Consider the following 18,663-nt stretch of genomic DNA (forward strand, 5'->3'; position numbering starts at 1 on the left):
GAATATTTATCTGAATAACAACCCAAATAAGAGAATTCTTTGGATATTTTGTTTCCAATTTGTGAGAGAAGCAAGTTTGTAAATCAGTCCTTAACTACAAAAAAATTTATCATGGGAATGAAACGAGTTACAATAATTATTCCTAGTCCTTTGTCAATTGTTATGTCAACATCCTAATCTCAGTGTGCTCTTCTCTTCTTTTATTCATTTGATATCTACTTGTGTTGATAAAAATTATGGTTGTATTTGTCGGAAAAAAACACTGAAAATTAAGTAGATTGTTAAGAAGAAAATAAGCAAATTGAAAAGAAATAGATTACTTACCTATAGCCAATGCTGACATAATGGCATTAGATTGTTTTAATCGTATCCTCTTTTAGTTTTTTAATTTCTCCCCATTTTATCTTTGTTATCCTGTCCCTCTTTGATTTCATTTTTTCCTCTTTCCTGGTACTTTATCTTTTCATCCTTCCCCCAACATCCAAATTTTTGCCTTTTTTAACATATTCCCTCATCAGCCACACATGTATATATGTGAATCTGTGTGTATGTACATTTATTTTACCAAGAAAAAGGATTCATTGCCTAAATATTTTGAAATAGACACTTTGAGAAAATGGTTAATCTGGTCATTTGATTTTAACTTTTAAAACTTTTAGAATATATACCATATTCCATTTGAATTTAACTTGTGTTTTTTTGCTGCTTCCACTCAGAAGTAATTTGTATATTGGTGAGGGTGCCAGTAGGATGGAGCTTTAGCAACAAAAATTTTAATTGCACATAGTTTTGTACCCCAAGTAATGTTTTTCTACATAAATAAACACATGCATACATATAGAATATTATTTATTCATCAATAAAAACATGATTCCTCTGTGTAAAAGGAGTGAGTCTCCCAAATTATTCTAACAAATTCAGGGTTTTTTTTCTTACTTTATTTGTTAGTATAAAGATAATTTTATACATATATATATTTGAACAAGTAACTTTTAAAATTTATGTAATTTTAATAAGGTTGTCTTTGACATAGCTTTACATCACGTATAATAAAGACAGAGGAGGTAATTTAGAGGTGCTTAGTGGAATTAATTTGTCCAAATATGATTAATAGATAAAGGTGGAATACAGGTATATTTTGTGTTATGAAGTTTAAATGCAAAATGAAGGCAAACTTAAAAAACATATTAAGAGAAATGAGCGTCCAAGATGCACATAATTCTAATAAAACAGGCATAATTGAAGAATGTGATTATATTAAGAGAGGGTACTTTGGACTGAATTGTCTTCTTCCCAAACGTTGAAACACTACCTCTGTATCTGTGACTGTGACCCAGTTTGTCTTTTCCATTTCATATATTCACGAGGTCAGACAAGTGTCCTAAGTCCCGACCTAGTCCTTTCATATTTTTTTGTGTTATCATGAAGAGCAGAGAGACACAAGGAGGCAGTGCATAAGAAAGGAAGAAGGCGTGCCTACAAATAGCACAGGGAATCCAAGAATCGTCAGCAGTTTTCAAAAAGTAGGAGAGGCTCCCAAAAGGAACTGACATGGCTGAGACCTTGATTTGGGCTTTCTAATAAAACAGATGCCAAACTCTTATAGCAGTGGGGAAATTGTGCCCGATCTGACCCGACCACACTGAGGTGAAAAACTAAGGTTGTGCAACAGAGTAGCAAGGGGAGCAGACAAATAAAGTCACAGGGGAATACCAAAAATAGACTGTGGTGCCAGAGAATGGCACCACATCAGACTCAACTGGAAAATACTCATAAAGGTCAACAAACAAATCTTGAACTATTTATAGACTTTTCTCTTTCTTGTTCTTATTTTGTTTACTTTTGTTGCTTTGTTTTGCTCTGTCTTGTCTTTGTGCATATTATCTCTGCATGTCTATCTAGATAAAATAGGCAGGATAAACAATCCAGAGGAATAAACAACAGGTCTAATGGTTCTGGGGGCACATTAGGAAGGGGGAGGCAGGGGAAAGAAATTGGGTGTTAACAAACCCAGGGACAAAGGAACAAGTGATCTAAAATCAATGGTGAGGAGGGTGTAGGAGGCCTGCTAGGGCTTGATCAAGGGCATGTAACCAAGAGGAATTACTGAAACCCAAATGAAGACTGATTATGATAGTGGGAAAAGAGGAAAGTAAAAGGAAATAGAGGATAGAACTAGGAGGCAAAGGGCATTTATAGAGGTCTAAATACAGGCATGTACATATATAATATATGACGATGGGGAAATAGATCTGTGTATATATATTTATAGGTTTTTAGTATTAAGATAGACATTGGGTCTATACTCAAGTATTCCCTCAATGCAAGAACACTTTGTTCTTATAATCCGGTATTGTGTGATGCTCACCTTCTCTGACACTATCACTGAAGATAAAATGGGTGCATAAGCAAATGTGGTGAAGAAAGCTGATGGTGTCCAGCTATCAAATGATATATCATCTTGGGTCTTAAAGGTTTGAAGATAAACAAACAGCCATCTAACTGAGAAGCAACAAAGCCCACATGGAAGAAGCACACCAGGCTGTGATTATGAGGTGTCGATAGAATCAGGTATCAGGCCTCAAAGGCCCAGAACAAAAAATCATATCAATGTGAATGAGGGGGAGTGTGGAGTGGAGACCCAAAGCCCATCTGTAGGTATTGGACATCCACTTACAGAAGGGTAGCAGGGAGGAGAGAAACCAATCAGGGTGCTGTATAGCACCAATGAAACATACAGTTTTCCTGTAGTTCCTTAATGCTTCCTTCCCCCCAGTATCATGACCCCAATTCTACCATACAAATCTGACTAGACAAGAGTATGTACATACACAGGTACAGACAAGAGCTGGAAACACAGGGAATCCAAGATAGATAAACCCCTGAGGATCAATATTAAAAGTATCCATTCCAGGAGAGGAAGGGGACGGTGGGGGAGAAAGGGGGAGCCAGCCACAATGATCTATCTATATCCCCTCCCATGGACAGTAGAAAAGTGCGTGAAGGGAGACAACAGTCAGAGTAAGACATGACAAAATAATAATAATTTATAAATTGTCAATGGTTCATGAAGGAGGGAGTTTGGAGGAGGTATGGGAAAATATGAGGAGCTGATACCATGGGCTCAACTAGAAAGAAAATGTTTTGAAAATGATGGCAACAACTGTACAAATGCGCTTGCCACATGGATGGGTGTATGGATTGTGATAAGAGTTGTATGTGCCCTCAATAAAATTATTTATTAAAATAAAATAATCTTATAACAATACAGTTGCTCTATTTTTCTGCTTGACATAATATGTCTGAATAACAGCATCAGAGTAATATCAGACCCAACAGACTGCTTCTAAAATTAGCTTTTCCTCTCAATGTTTCCACCTCTCTCTCTCTCTCTCTCTCTCTCTCTCTCTCTCTCTCTCTCTCTCTCTCTCTCTCTCTCTCTCCTTTAGTATTCCCAGTCCCATATTCATAGCTGTACCAAGTCATTCACACCAATTTGGAAGATGTGCTTGTTTCTTTGTAATTACTGTACAGTCATTTCAGCCAACTTCTAAAACATCTAATATTGATTAATCTTCATTTGCTAAGCAAGGGTGTAAATATTATTCTGGAAAAATTTTAGCAAGTGTTATTGAAAGCTCACTCCTATGGGAATAAAAGGACATGGTATGATGTTTGTTTGGGGAAGACTATGTTCTTACATCATAGAAATTCCACTATTGCTCATTTTTTCCCATATGTGTTGTTGCAAATTATCACAAGACACACCTGCCTCCTTGGCTTTGGTGGAGCCAGATCTTTCCCCATGGAGTTTTTCTACTTCCTGTGGAACACCAGGGACTCCTTTGTACTCTCCTGAGCTGTATCTCTGAAGCCTAGTTCATCTTCTGCATTTATATTTGCAACATATTCCTCCTACTCAAAGAAAGAGGATAAACATTATTCAGAAAGGTTTTCTTTTGTTGACTTTAGAAACTGTTTTAGGGTCGTTCATAATAATTTATTCATTTGAGGTGCATTTCAGAATATTGACTTACGTTGTATTGTTCTAAAATCGAGACAGCAATTTTCTGTTTGACTGGGCCTGAAAAAAAAACCACAAAAACACAATAGTGCTAGTTAAGCGAGACTTCAAACAGTAATTTGTACTTTTTCTTATTTCACTGTCACCTTGTCATTCTTTGAATTCTCTGAAACAGATAGGCTGTGTATTCAGTTTTTAATTTGAAAATGACTAAGGTTTATATGTGAGTTCAATTTAATCAAGAAAAACTTGAGCTAGTCTTCCCCCTTGATTACTAAGATTTTGGAGAAAGGCAGAAAATAGGGAGGTGTTATGGTGCTTAATTCTCTTTCCCCAAAATTAAAGGCAAGAATAAGGAGCAATATACTTATTTCTTTTATTTTGGTTATGATCTCAGTGGGTATTGCCAGAACCTTAGTGTGGCTTTGCTTCATATTGCACAAGGAAGATGATTTCAAGCACCGAGGTTCACACTGAGCATGAAGAGACTAATAAAGATTAAAGTAATGCTGAAGTGAATAAAAAAGAGCACATTAGTGGATATAGAAAAGCTCTTTATTTGGACAGTGATAGAAAACAATTTTAAAGGGGATGGATATTATACTCTATAATGAAAATGTCAGCGTAATGAAGAACCCAGCTTGATCTCAAGTAGTTTTATATTCATTATTTTTTGGAAAGAGAAAAAAAAAGCACAACACTCAACTTACAAGATAATTAAGATAAATAATTTAAGAAATTCAGGAAAGCCATTATACATACACGAGAGTCTGGAAGAAGCACCATTTTGCATTTAGATTTCCCACATGAAAACTTTGCAATTGTCTCAGTTATCTAGTGCTTTCCTAACAGAAATACCACAAAAGTAGATGGCTTTAAAAAACAGAAATTTATTTTTCTTGCAGTTTAGTGGCCCAGAGGTTTGAATTTAGGGCCCCTGCTCTCCGGGAAGGCTTTTGCTTTCTGTTGGCTCTTAAGAAAGGTCTCCAGCAAGAGATGGCTGGTTATCTGGAGAGCTCCATGTATTATGGTATCCATTTTGCCCCATCTCTGTTAACGTGCTTGCTCTTCAATAGGTTCCATTCCTGTTGTTGTTAGGTGCTGTCAAGCCAGTCACAACTCTTAGCAACCCTATGAAGAATGGAGTGAATCACCTCCCAGTCCTACATGATTCTCGCAGTTTTCTTAGGTTCATCTTGCTGGCCAATGTGTCAATCCATCTCACAGAGGGCTTTCCACTTTTTCATGGCTCCTCCACCTTTCCAAGAATGATGTCCTTCTCCAGCAACTGGTCTTTCCTGATAACCTATCCAAAATAAATGTGACCATGTTTGACATCCTTGCCTCTAAGTACCGTTATGGTTGTACTTCTTTACAGCCATCTGTTCTTAAAGAACAGATTCTTTGCTCACACTTTAATTCAAATGCATCAATTTTTTCTGATCTTTCTCATTCTATAGCCAACTTACACACAGGAGACAACTGAAAATAATTGAAAATCAGGTGGCCCTTAGTTCTCAGAGTAACGTCCTAGCCTTTGGACACTCTGAAGAGGTCTTGTGCAGCAGATTCTCCCAAGGCAATGCCTCATTTGCTTTCTTGACCGAGTATTGATGGTGGATCCAAGCAAGACAAAATCCTTCACAACTTCAAACTTTTCTCCATTTTCCATGATGTTACCCGTTAGTTTAGATGTGATGATTTTGATTTTCTTGAAATTGAGTTATAATCTATAATGAAGGCTTAAACCCTTGATTTCCATCAGCAAGTGCTTCAAGTCCTCCTCACTTTCAGCAAACAAGGTTGTGTCATCTGCCTATCAAAGTTTTTAATGTCTTCCTTCAATCACGAGGCCAATTTCTTCTTTATATAATCTGGCTTCTCTGATGACGTACTCATCATACAGATTGAATCAATATGGTGAGCCTCTACAACCCTGAGGCACATCTTTCCTGATTTTAAATCAGTCAGCACTCCCTTGCTTTGCCTCTTGGTCTGTGTACAAGCTCTATAACAGCACAGTCAAGTGTTCTGGGATTTCCCTTGTTTTATAGATAACACATAGTTCGTTTTGATCCACCGCCGAATATCTTTCCAAAGTCAGTGCAACACAAGGAAACATCTTTCTGCTCTCCTCTGTTTTCCACCAAGATCCCTCTGATGTCACCAGTGACAGCGCGGTACCATGTCTTCTTCTGAATCTACAGCGGCTTACTTCAATGTGCTGCTGCATCTATTGTTGGATGAACTTCAGCTACATTTTGCTTACATATGATATCTGTGAAATTGTTCTATAATTTTCACATTCGGTTGGGCCACCTTTCTTTGGCATGAGTATGAGTACATTTTCTTCTAGTCAGTTGGCCAACTAGTTGTCTTCCAAATTTCTTGGCATAGCAGAGTCGGACTTGCAGCGCCTCATCGTGTGTTGGAGCATTTCAGTTGGAATGCCATCGATTCCCGAAGCCTCGTCAGAATTGGTTTTATTGCTGTGAGGTTAGTTTGGGTTTTTGTTTTGCTCTCAGTACAGCTAGAGCTTCTTTCTATAAATCTATTTTTGCTCAATCTCTTGAAATGGTCGTCAAAAGTGACTCAGCGTATTTATTCCACCTTCTTTTGTGATGCTTCTTGCATCTTTCAACATTTTGCCCACAGAGTCTTCCAACATTGCAATTTGACGCTTGGTAACTTAAATCTTTCCCATATTGATTCTAATCTTATCCTCTCTTGTGTAAAGATATTTCTAGGTCTTTGCTTTGATGTTGTCGCTCAAATAATACAGACTACCTAAAACTGGGTCTGTAGTCATTTTCCACCTGAAAAAAACATCAGTTCTCATGGATGTTTTACTCATTTCCATATATGATTACCATGGCATTCTCTCTTCTCCTTTTGTTTGTTTGCGCACTTTGTTCTTTTCTTTCATTAGTGAAGATGTTAAAATGAGACTGTATAGCAGTCCCACAGGCCAAGCGTCAGACACTCCTCTGACTGCTTTGATTGCTGTTAATCATATATATTTTTGAGCCATCCTTGAGCTGTTTTCAATTCCTGTGACAGTGATCCCATGCAAGTCAATTTGAATTAATTTTGCAAGCAAAATGCTTGATGGTTTTGAGTACATAATCTCCCTCTCCCACAGAGAAAAAACACACTAATCATCCAGCATTCCTGTTGATTATTTCCATTAAAGGCAGCAGGGGAAGCGAGGATGCTCAAGCTCTCCTCGTGTGTGAAGGTTTTTGAGGCTTTGCTGTTCACTGTCTTACACTGTCTTTTCTTTCATCTGTGCCGCACACGGCTTGCACTAATGCAAAGCGTGATTGTGCAACTGCTCAATCTAGTATCTGGGCCTCTTAAACCTAGCTGTTGTCCTGTGTGAGCTTCCATTTCACAGTGGACCCCCATGTGAGCTAATTTCTTTCTTCTTAAGTATCCAAATAATTCATATATATATATATATACATATATATATTTCTACCTCTAATCTGTTAAAGAATACTTTAAATACCTCACATCCACCTTTTGTCCTCAGATCTATTCAACCCTTGTAACGCCAACAGTATATTCAGGGCCCCACTGAAGGTATGCAGTCTGAAACTTTTCATCCCCACCCAAGAAAGGTAACCAGTTCACAGGTTGATTCAACTTTTCATTTATTATACCATGACCATTTCAGAACCTAAATGATATTTATAGCATTACTGATTATTTATGTGGATATTGCCAATTTCCTAGTGTAGAGGTTTGTTCCTTACCTCTAACGTACTCTTCTATGTCTCAAATACACAGTTGTATTTAATACCTCCATTACTTATACATTTACATTTTAGGATCCTATTGTTTTGGAAGAACTCGATTTTTTGAGGCCCAAAGGCTAAAGAGTTTTAACAAAAAATTAACTATTGAATTTTAACAAAAATAGAAAGTAGACACAAATTTGGATTCAATGTTTATTTACTTGATTGCTACATAAACTCAAAACTCAAGGATGGTGGGATTTCGTCTCAAATTCTTTGTACATGTCATCAAGACCATGCCTTAGAAAAGTAGAGGGTTAGCAACAAACAGGAATACTCTTAACGAGCGAGTTTAACAGAATGACTGCAACAGTGGATCAACCATAACAAGGAAGGTGAGGTTGGCCTGGGACTGGGAAGTGCTTGTTTTGTAGTGCACAGCAATGCTATGAGAACTCGCCAACAATTGAATTGATTTGGAAACACTATTGGCTAGTTCTATTCTATCCTATTATGTTATAAAGTTTCTATGAGTTGGAATCAATTCTGTGGCAAAGCGTTTACTTATTTGATGTTATGCAAGACTAAGCTAGGAAAAGGTCATTTAATTATACAACTTATTTATTATAACTCAGAGTCTGCAGTTAAATGCAGGACAGGACTTAGTTCTATTAATTATTAGAATAGGTAAGTTCTGAATTATGTACCCTAGAGTTACACATCCTGTACAAATGCATACATAGCAAGGATTACCTTGCAGGAGCTCTGTTCAAATTAGCAATATGTATTAATGCCTGAGATCAAGTCAATTCCAACTCATGGAGCCCCCCTATAGGGTGGCCATGATTGTCAAGCTTTCCAGGAACAGACAGCCTCATATTCCTTCTTCAGAGTGGCTGGTTGAGTTGAGCCACTAACCTCTGTTAGTAGTCTAATGTCTAATCCACTATTCTACTACTTCTCCTGATTATTTAAATGGAGAAATTGAAATCAGCTAATCCAAATTTAAAATCTGGCTCCATCCTGATGTCTGATGTTTAACAAGTTAGGTAATCTCTCTCTATCTCAGTTTTCTCATATGGAAGTAACATGTAATGCCACTTACTAAACAAAGAAGAGAGCAGCCCTGGTGAAGGCCATCATGCTTGGTGCAGCAGAGGCAGTGAAAGGGAGGAGGTGCTCTGTGAGAGGGGCTGACACAGTGGGTGCCGCAATGGGCGCAAACATTGCAACAATTGTCAGCATAGCGCAGGATTCAGCACTCAAAAGCAACAAAGACACAAGGAGGTTATACAAATCAGAATGAGATAATTATGAAATGTTATAGCTTCTTGAAGGTCACCAAACTACATCACTTTATTTTGACCTAGAGCAGAAATGAAAGAATTGGCATATAATTGATAATAAGCTCGATCTTTTAAAAATAAGCATTGCTATGCTTTTTTATTGCATTCAAAAATTATTAAAAGAAAATGTGTACTTACATGATTTGTCTTCAAGAGATATTCAAATTACCGAATTAAAATTGTGGGTTATCCAAATAACTAAAGTATTTGAATGATTATTATGCTACTGATCACACTTTAAGCGGCATCGAGTCAAATACATTGACTTCAGCTAAATGAGGAGAAAGAAAAAGACTTCGTTATCCTACAGAGCCAAAGGTATATAAAAGTCTCGAATTCGTGGAAGCCAGTTCCCACGGCGGACACAGTCACACGCAACATCCTTGCTCTTCCCGCTGCCTGCTTCTTTTCTTCATTTTTCTTGGTCCCCGAACCAGAATTACTTGTTTTCTTTTTCTCTTATGCCTTCCGCACAGCCCCAAATTTGCCATGCACTATGAAAGAGACCTCATCAGTCAGAACATGAGCGTTCAAATTCCACCTGGGAAGCATTTTGGCGGTTCCACTTAATTCAAGCGTCCATCCCTGATAGAAACGCTACTTGGGCTGCTGTGTCGAGGTGTCTTCGTTTCCTCAAACTGCCAGGGCAAAATGCCACCAGGCGAGCAGTCTCAAAGAGCACACAGCAGAGCTATTCACTCTATGGTGCTGTACATTCGGTTTCCGGGTTTACGCAGGACTGTGCTCGTTCTTGGCTGCATGTGGGAGATGCTCATCCCCTGTCTTTCGGTTTCTGGCCACGTTGACTGTTTCTGGGTGCTCCTTAGCATGTAGATAGAGCTCCCTTGCTGTCTTAATCACAGGTGTGATTATGATTAGGCCTTGCCCTTTATCTGTGTCGCCTCTTGTACTGTGACAGATAACATCTGCAAAGAAAAATCCAGCCCAAACAGTCACATTCACTGTGCGGGGGTTAACAGTTCACTCTATGTTTGGGGGACAAATGACTCATTTCAGAACCAGAAGGAAACATATTCTATAAGCATAGCGATGGGTTGCTATCTCTGCAATAAGAAGAAGAAGCTTAAAACAACAAAACCAACAGTGTTTGGCTTGTATCCCAATTGGTATCATGTTTGGTTGAAAAAAGGATTTGCTAATGGAAACTAAATTTCTCATATAATGGTTAAATTTTATAAATATTTACTAATGTGAAATGATTCATTTTCAAATTTGTATATGACTTTTGTCCCACATTTGCCTTTTTATTTAGTCTTTTGAATTGCCTTTGTATTTGGTTAGGCTTTTCAATTTATTTAAAATCTTACTGATATTAGTCCTATTTTGTTTTTTATTGAAACCACTGATTATGTCTTTTAGTTACTATTATTCTTTTCTATAACAGAAATACCTTTGTTCCCCAAGCCTCCTTGAGTGCATAGCATCCTTGGGTTTCTGTCTAGGTTTAGCTATTACCAGTTGGCATAATACTAATTATACCCTATTAGCTCACTGTTTCCTTCGAGCCTGGAAAATCACCCTTGTGATTACTGACCTGGTTCTGAAACTCCCTATGCTGCATCTGCTGTCGCTTGCTTAGAGGCAAGCTCCAGAAACCAAGTAGATAGACCGTGGGTTCCGAATGTCTAACATACATACTACTGGTCTTTATGAGCCAGTCTCAATAATGACTATTACATATTATTAAATATTCATGATTCCTAATATTCAATGATTCATAATAACAGCCACTACTTTGCAACGCGAAGCAAAATGTTTGTGTTACTTTCATTACTGTATTATTATACGTTAGAATATCTGTAAGTTGTATTTAACATTTTTATGCCCTGGAAGACATATTAAATAGTGCATGTCAAGAACAACAGGACGGGGCAGTGTTTTGTACATAGGACTTCTTTAAGTAGGATCCTAATTTATGTCACCTCAGAACAAAAATCATGAACACTTCACTAGCTAATATTAGATGTGAACCATGATTAATTGTTCTGATTTACTTTAAAATCATCTTAGAGACAGATTTAGGAATGAAACTTTTCTGTAATGCTGTATTGTTTATGTTGCATGTCTTGTGGAATTGTCTTATATACTTTCCACATATCCAAAATGTTATGATGGATGTTCATTGACATAAGTTATGGATCTATATTCACTTCACAACCGTAATCAAATTCAGTTAAATTTCTTAACGGATAGTGGAAATGGCATGCATATGCTTCCTAATGTCTAAATATATTCCACTTTACATTATAGATGTCAGTGTAGAACAGCTGCCAAGGCTGTTAGAGAAGTTTTATTTTCCATAGAATTTTAGATAGTTGAGCATACATGGACTTTTAGTTGATTATAACATGCAAATATTTAATGAGCCAGTGAATCATGGTCTCTGCTATGATTGCAAATTAATACCATGACACAGGATTATTCTGTTAGTCAGAAATCCTTCCCGTTTGCACACTAAAGGCAGAACTCCGAGTTTAACCCAGAGAGCTAAAGTTACTTCAGTAAATAAGCTTCTCTGATTTATTGTTTACTCTATTTTGATGCCAGATTGAATCATGGATTTGTTTTAGGTAATTAACTGTAGTGATAGTCAACTGCATTTATCTTCTCTTATAATTCTTGTGTTCTGCTCCATTCTTACAATGAGCAGATTAAATGTATTAAATATAAAGGACCATATATCATTTCAATGCTAATGTCAGGAAATTAATGTGGTTCCAAAAGGCAATACTTGATTATCATTAAATGGCAGGTCAAAGGTAGTGATCATGTAATCAGATGTTAATAGTGCTTTCTAGGAAGCCAATCATTTGCAATTTTCATGGTAGAATTAGTCATTAGCGCAACAAAGTTCATTTCTGACACCCAAGTGCATTGTACTATCCACTGAAAGTAGAAATGAATACAAAGTCACTTGTATGCCTTAAAAGATTTCACCAAAAGAACAACAAAAGCAACAAAGCCTCCCAGACTACAAAAACAAATTTGGTAATGATGTATCAAACAACCTATAGACCAATGTATATGGTCTATAGAAAATTTCAACACTTCAACAAGGAAATGACGCATAACACTATTTTAAAGATGGGCAGAGGACATGAACAGCTGGTTTACTACAGAAGACAGCCAGGTAGACATAAAATGTACAAAGAAATGCTGCGATAGCTAGCTATCTGTGATATGCACATAAAAATATAATGATAAGGTACCACTTCACCCCAGAATTGATAACACAATTCAGAAAACCACAGAAGCTGGTGTGCTTGTGTGTGGTAAGATGGGAACCCTCATATATACACTGGAAAGAGTATGGGAAGTGATATAGTGCTTCTCCAACAATTGGAACTAGAGACACTGGCTGACAGCAATCTGCGTGCCCTACAGAAATAAAGAACACAGTACAAGCAGATATATGCCCAGTGAGATGCACTGGGAAGTTATTTAAGATAGCAAGAACATGGAAACACACTAAGTGCTTATCAGCAAGAGAATGGATAAAAATGACATCTAATGTAATATTTTGCATTATTAAAAAAAGAATAAAAGATGTTCACAGGCTCAGAACTGACTGTGATGCTACCAGCAGAGGAAGAGGGTGAGGGTAAGTAATGGGCTATAGGTTACATAATTGCTTACTGAGGTGCAAAGGAAGACAATATTCCACAAGAGAGAGGTAGATAGAAACGGTGCGGGAAATAGCATCAACTGTGGAGAGGGTTGATAACATTTTTAAGTTGTTGAATGTAAAATGATGATCTGAAATGTAATCCCTCATCTCATTCGAAATCAAATGTACTTTAAAAAATATGTGTCATAGGCCAATAAGAAACAAACAAACAAACAAAGTATTGCTTTCAATTTTATACCAACACAAGGACAAAGTATAACTGCTAAGGGTTGCCCTAGGGTGGCAAACCCTTACATCTGTCTGCAAGCTCACTGCCACTTCTTTTTCCTGTGGGTCCACTGCTGGGCCCTATCTACTGACTTTTAGTTAGCAGCTAAGTTTTTGAACCACTGCATCACCAAGACTCTTCAATGTCATCCAACGAATCGTTGCAAAGCAACAGTATGATAAACTGACTATCAAGCAGTGGCATTTTATAGACTACAGTGGGTTAAATTTGTTAAGTTATTCTAAGCTATGGACTTGTTTCAGTTTACTTATTCATTAAAAATAAATGTGGAAAATGTGTGTTGGATGTTTAAAAATTCTTATATCCAAAATTTGTCCTTTCAATTTATAATTTTCTTTTGAAATAAGACATAATGATTAAAGCACAGGGATGTTACTGTGAGTTCATGGTTGGGATATGTATAAATCTAATGAAGACATCTTTTCTATGTTTCTAGATGTTCTGGAATTAAATGCCAACTCATACAACTTTATATGAGAGAGGAGAACTGCCCCCTGTGGGTTTGTGAAAGTGTAACTTTATGAGCATAGAAGGGCCCCTTTTTCTCCCTGAGTTGGTGGTGGTTTCAAACTACTGACCTCAGGCAGAGGAGCTTAAAGTGTGATCAGGGCTCCTATAAAGTATTAAGGTTACAGGTTATTTCTATAGCTACTAAAATGAATGGGAACTGCAAATTTAGTGAAATAATAGCATTAAATATTTGATTGCAATTTAAGATCATGAAGTTGTCAATAATGATATTATCTGGGAAGCATATTGAGGAATTTTATATCCCTGAAGAGCACTAATAGTTGACACCTCCCTACACACCAAAAGGCTGGCAGTTGAAGCTCATCCATTTTCCTCTTCAAGGAAAGGCCTGGCAATCGGTTTTTATGAAGACGACAGTGAAGAAAATCCAGTAGAACCAAGCTCTACTCTGTTACACCTGAAGTTGACATGAGTCTGACTTGACAGTAAGTCAGGGTCATGAGCTGACTTGACAGCTAAGCATTGGGTTTTAGTTGATGGTAGATATATCAGGATTATACCATAGTGTTTGTAAAGTTCTCTATGTTCAACCCTATTTATGGTACTTTTAGTTCACTCACTTTCCCTGCCATCAATATCTGGGTTCAGACCTCCCAGAACCACATGGGTGAAAGAGCTCGCTGAACGTGGGAATCTGAAAGAACCTGTAGTTACAGGCACACTCTTTCCAAGGTGGTATCCCCTCGCTGCCACCGAAGCATGCAAATCATTGTGAGCCTGTAGGAGAGGGTAGACCTGCTTCCGTGGTTTCCTGAGACTAACTCTTCATGAGAGTAGAAAATCTCGTTTTGCTCTGGCAGTGCTGCTGCTGGTTTCCAGCTGCTGGTCTTGTGAGCAGCAGCCCAACGCCTAATTACTCTGCCATTTGTGTTCTTAATTTTTCATTGCCAAGGTTAAATTTAAGTAACAAGACATGTTACATACTGCTACTTTACTAACTAAATTGTTGTTTAAAGTGCAACGTGATATTCATTTAATATGTAAAAGATGTATGTGTAAAATATATTAAAGTATATATGAAATTCGGTTAATATATAAAACCCTTTCAATTATACTTTAAAATTTTAATTTTGAATTTATCACTAGGACCTGTATGCTCAGCATGTCAATTGCATGGTAAAAAGTTCAGCTTTATTTATTTTTTTGTTGCAAGGTGAAAAAAGTATTGTCCTATACTGAGTAATTTATCATGTGGTTATGATCACAGAAAATGAGAATACTTTAAAGTTTGGCTTTTTTATTTTTCATACAATGATCTCGTTTTGAAAATTAGGTCAAGTAAATCAATTAGTAAATCTTTTCAGAGAGGAAAATATTGACTTTCCGCATAGGAGAACTAAGAGAAACTTTAAGTATTGTCGAAGTGCTTGATATTTTAATATTCCCCTAGGTCATCATTATTTAACAGCAATTTACAATCTCAATCATATATTGTGATTTTGGATTTGCACATGAAAAAAAGATATAATCCCAGGGACAAGGGGAAAACAAGTGATCTAAGATCCATGACGATGAGGGTGTAGGGGGCAATATAACCAAGAGGAATTACTGAAACCTGAACAAAGGTTGAACATGATAGTGGGACAAGAGGAAAGTCAAAGGAAATAGAGGAAAGAACTAACATGCAAGTGGGCATTTATAGAGGTATAAATACAGGCATGTATATACATAAATATATTTATAATGGTAGGGAAATAGATCTATGTACATATATTCATATGTTAAGTATTAAAGTAGCAGACATATATTGAGCCTCTACTCAAGTACTCCCTCAACCCAAGAACATTCTGTTCTAATTACCTTGTATTCCGCGATAGTCATCTTCCCAACATGGTCACTAAAGACAAAATGGATGGATAAGCAAATGTGGTCAAGAAAGCTGATGGTGCCTGGCTATCAAAATATATAATATCTGGGGTCTTAAAAGCTTGAAGAAAAACAAGTGGCCATCTAGCTTAGAAGCAGCAAAGTCCACATTGAAGAAGCACACCAGCCTGTGTGATCATGAGGTGTCAATGGGATCAGGTATCAGGCATCAAAGACACAGAACAAAAAAAAATCATATCAATGTGAATGAGGGGGAGGGCAGATATTCAAAGCCTATCTGTAGACAATTGGACATCTTCTTACAGAAGGGTCACAAGGAAGGGACAAGCCAGTCAGGGTGTAGAATAGCACCGGCGAAATATATAACTTTCCTCTAGTTCTTTAATGCTCCTACCCCTCCCTCCCTACTATCATGAACCAATTCTAGATTACAAATCCAGCTCGACCAGAGCATGAACACGAGTACAGATAAGAGCTGGAAAGCAAGGGAATCCAGGACAGATAATCCCCTCAGGACCAATAATGAGAGTAGTGATACTAGGATGGGAAGGAGAAAGCAGGAACCAATCACAATGATCTACCTATAACCCCCTCCCAGTGGGATGGAGAATAAAGTCGGTGTCAGACCTGAAAGAATAATAATTTATAAATTATCAAGGGTTCATGAGGGAGGGAGGAAGGGTGGGGGAAGGAGGGAGCCGATAGCAAGGGCTCAAGTAGAAAGAAAATGTGTTAAAAATGATGGTGGCCACAAATGTGCAAATGTGCTTGACACAATAAATGTATATATAGATTGTGATAAGAACTGTACAAGCCCCAATAAGATGATTTCAAAGAAAAGAAAGATATATTCCAAATTTGAAACACATATTTTGTAGACATGCCTTTCTATGAATTCATGTAATAGTAATGGTTTTGAATATCATATGTCATAAATTGGCAATTTCAGGAAACTGTATATTCATGAGGCACAAAACTCTTTATGTGGCTTCTTCTTGTGCATTTTATTATTAGGGTACCCTTCCCATCCCCACAATAAAGCTTTACACATTTTCATGTGGCTGCAATAATTTATATATTCGGACGGAATATTGTTAAATGGAATATATTCCATCAAACTTAAAATATGTAAATTTCCTGGTAACCAAATAATAAATATTATTGATGTTATAGTTAATAAGAATAAGTATGTATATTAAGCACTGAAATTTGGATTTGGAATTTCTGTGTGTTTATTACTTTTTTTTTCTACAATAGGTGCTTTGAAATGCTCATACTATTTATTGAATTCATAACTTATTTTAATTAAAGAAAAAACCTTTAATAATTTATTATATTACATAACCTACTTTCAAATTATTTTAATTCTATGGTTGTATTATATTAGCTTATTGATGCTTAATAAGAGCGAATAGTGGTTCTTACCTTTTGTAACCAGCAAATTTTGTGACAGCTAAAATTTGTGATAAATATGTAAAAAGCACTGAATAATGTGTCTTTCTGGTTGTGAAGCGTACCCAATATTGTTTCCCCATTTAAAGTCATTCAAAAAGTGTTTTATTATCTTTTCTTGTCTTATAATGATTCCATCCCTTCCCATCTGGGTATTTAGTTTTTCCTAGAGGCTGAAACTTCTGTCCACTCTAGCCTTACCTCTATTAGCATAAATCTCTATAGACATCAAAACTCAATTCTGTTTTCTAAGGCTTTGATCTATATCATAATTGGTACCACACCGGGGTCAGCATGAGCTGGAGTTGACTAGATGGCAAATAACAACATAGTGAAATGTTAGCCTTGTTTTCAATCCACAGATTTTACCTTATTTTCTCCACTGTGCTTTGTACTGAAGGCACTATATATATTATGCATTTTGTAAAAAAGTGTACTTGTTATTTAGTATATTTTGTCAAATAAATACTTAAAATTTCATTAATCACCATAGTTGTTTTGGTGTCAAAGCGCAAAGGTCATTCGTGATTACTTACCCTGTATCAATTAGGGCCTTCACTATGATTTCTCCAAGGATGATTCTGTCCCAATTGTAATGTAATCTCACTAATCTATGTTTCCTATGTCTCCTATGCTAACTATACGAGAAGAGTGAGATTGCTCATGCTGGCCACCAGTGCAGTAAAATTGCTTAATGATTCAATCAATTAATAAATAATTGTTTTTTCTTTAAGGAGTATGTTTGTTGGATTGAGATACTTTCTTAATTAACAAGAATATGGATTCAGGTTTTGGGACTGGTGTAAAAATCTATCAGCACCAGTTGTTCTGCTTTCGGAGTGTGTCCAAAATTAACAAAATTAAAATCCTCATAACTGCATTCAGGTGTCATAAAAATACCATATTGTGTAATGGGATAATCTTTTGTGACTTGAACAGTTTTAGAAATACATTTTTTCATCTTTAAAGTGTTTTATATTATGGGATTTGATTTTCAAGTTTTAAATATTTTTTCACAAGTCAAATGAGAATGTAATCTTTTCATAAACTAATTACCTAAAACTATGGCCAAACTACTGAAAAAAAAAAAGATATCTTCAAGGGGTTTAAGAGTAAATAATTCAATTTGAATACTAAGGGGTTTCTGAACTAATCCAAGTTTATTTTTGCATAACTTCATGTGCATGTGAAACCTGGATAATGAATAAAGAAGAAATGAATAGAATTGATACATTTGAATTATGGTGAAGATGAAAAATATTGAGATCACCATGGCGTGCCAGAATAACTTAACGTATTTGTGTTGGAAGTAGTGTAATCAGAATGCTTCTTGAAAGCAAGGATGAAGATATTAAGGCGACCGGTCCTGGAAAAGGACATCATCCTTGGAAAAGTAGAAGGCAGCAAAAAAGAGAAATAGCCTCATTGAGATGGACTGCCACAGTGGCTGCAATAATGGGCTAACACACAACAGTAGTTGTGATTTGGGTGAAGGACCCAGTTGTGTTTCTTTCTGTTGTACATAGATTGCTATGAATTGGAATTAACTGTATGCAAACAAACAACTTTGAATCATGGACTCATCCAAGAGAGGCAGTACACGTGGAAAGAAGTCAAGGGACAAACTACTAAAGTAGTATTGCTATAGTTGTAGTTCACTAACTTTCCTACTTTTTAAAAATTTTTGCCATTTTAAATGATAAGCACACCATAATTGAGCTTACTCTGAGGTATTTTGACACTTTTGAACTAGAGCAGTGCCATAGAGTTGCTATGACTGCAAATCCTTATGGGACTAGACGGCC

General features: G+C 36.6%; 1 protein-coding gene across 8 annotated transcripts in view; it reads left to right on the forward strand.

The window, feature by feature from the left end:
* Positions 1-18,663, forward strand: part of EPHA5 (EPH receptor A5) — a 378,384-nt gene that overhangs the window by 37,698 nt on the left and 322,023 nt on the right. The gene's annotated exons all lie outside the window — the stretch shown is intronic.

The sequence above is a fragment of the Tenrec ecaudatus genome, chromosome 3, assembly GCF_050624435.1.
Source record: "Tenrec ecaudatus isolate mTenEca1 chromosome 3, mTenEca1.hap1, whole genome shotgun sequence".
NCBI lineage: Eukaryota > Metazoa > Chordata > Mammalia > Afrosoricida > Tenrecidae > Tenrec > Tenrec ecaudatus.